Source organism: Chinchilla lanigera, unplaced genomic scaffold (assembly GCF_000276665.1).
Source record: "Chinchilla lanigera isolate Chin_1 unplaced genomic scaffold, ChiLan1.0 scaffold00042, whole genome shotgun sequence".
Classification (NCBI taxonomy): Eukaryota; Metazoa; Chordata; class Mammalia; order Rodentia; family Chinchillidae; genus Chinchilla; species Chinchilla lanigera.
Window position 1 is genome coordinate 7,382,431 of NW_004955443.1, and position 1,649 is coordinate 7,384,079.

General features: G+C 46.1%; 1 protein-coding gene across 7 annotated transcripts in view; it reads right to left on the minus strand.

Annotated features, from left to right (window-relative positions):
• The window catches only part of N4bp2 (NEDD4 binding protein 2), a 140,696-nt gene that overhangs the window by 87,365 nt on the left and 51,682 nt on the right, over nt 1-1,649 (minus strand). The window contains exon 1 of one of the 7 annotated variants that reach the window (XM_013518096.1): nt 1,505-1,589. The exons of the other annotated variants lie outside the window; for them this stretch is intronic. The gene's annotated coding sequence lies outside the window, so the exon portion shown is untranslated. Of the gene's footprint in view, nt 1-1,504; nt 1,590-1,649 lie in introns of those variants that run through there. 7 annotated transcript variants of the gene reach the window in all.

The following is a 1,649-nucleotide window of genomic DNA, read 5'->3' on the forward strand; positions in this document are numbered from 1 at the left end:
GGGTACTGGGGATCAAACTCACGACCTTGTGCTTGCCAGGCAGCTGCTTATGCCACTGAGCTATATCCCCAGCAAAACAGGAGGTTTTAAAAGAAAATAATTAGCATTTAAAAATACACCTCTATAAGATACTGAGCCCACTCTACTGTATATAGAATACTTCATTTACTTTGATATACTTTAATGGCAGAAGAAGCAGGCCTTTACTATAACCTAAAACCATTTTTTCTACGAAGTTCTGGACTCCCATTCCCTCCCCTTCAAAGCCACACCAGTCAACTGCAGGCTGATTTGTAGAAGTTGTTTGTTTCATTTTTTTTCATTAACTAAATTGTAGAGGGAGGGGCTGGGGATTTAGCTCAGTAGCAAAGCGCCTGCCTGGCAAGCGTAAGGTCGTGAGTTCGATTCCTGGTACCGGAAGAAAAGACAAAAAAAAAAAAAATTGTAGAGGGAGCAGCCAACTGTTTCCTGTTCTTCCCACCATCTCCAGCATAACCCCATTCTCACATAGCAATTTAAAAGCCTTGTTATAGGAACTAAAAGTTGATTTAAATAACCATGCGTGGTGGCACGTGACTGTAATCCCAGCACTAGGGAGACTGAGGCAGGAGAATCATTGGGAGTTTGAGGTCAGCTTAGGCTACAAAGAAAGTTCAAGGACAACCTGAACTGCATGGCAAGACCCTGTCTCAAAAAGACCAAAAAAAAAAAAAAAAAGTTGATTTAAATTCAAAAAAATATATAAGAAAAAATCGAACCACACTTACGAAAATAAAAACCGTCTATTTACATGTTTTAAAGCGTGTCAGAGTTCTTTCCTCTAAAATTAAGGAATGTGCTTGTAAAGCAAGTTTCAAAACAGAACTGGTTGGACAGAAAACACTGGAAATAAAAACTGTAATCCCAACAGTTGGGAAGCTGAGGCAGGAGAATTGCTGTGAGTTCGAGGCCACTCTGGACTCCAATAGTGAGTTCAAGACCAGCGTGGAATACATAGCAAAAGCTCTGTCTCAAAAAACAAAAACCTGTACGAAAAGGCCGATAGTATTATCAACGAAAAACAAAATTTTTGTAAGTGGGAGGGGAAAGGTAGTTGCCAATCTGTTTTCTAAAACGCCAGGTTCACCTCCAGGCTTTTCTACTCGGAGTTCAACCAATCACCACCTCTTCGGAGTTAACCAGTCTCCAGGCAAGCTGCGCTTCTCGATTGGCTTAAAGAAGTCGAGTAGAAAAACCAGCCAATCCTGCCCTCAAGTCAGAGCTGCGCTATGGAGACATTACAACCACTGCATGGCGAGCATGTGTACAAACCTGTCCGGGCCGCAGCTATCAGAGCCGAGCCCTCCGGGCGGTCGCCGTTAGGAAGATTCCTTAAAGCCCAATCCAGACCGCGAGAGCATCTACATTTTTAAAAAATTCCTCCAGCTCTCTTTAAAGAGGGGTAGAAAACCTAAATAACCCAAACGGCGTGAGAGAGAAACTGCCCGCGAGTGGCATGACTCACTCGGTGGAAGCCGGGTTTCCACGCAGAGCCCGGAGAGGGTCGGAGCCCGCAGGCGCCCCGAGGTCCCGGCGGGCTCGGAGCTGCGGGCGGGGGCGGACGGGGCGAGGGTCAGGGCGCGCGGGCGCCGGAACAGGGTGTCTCCGGC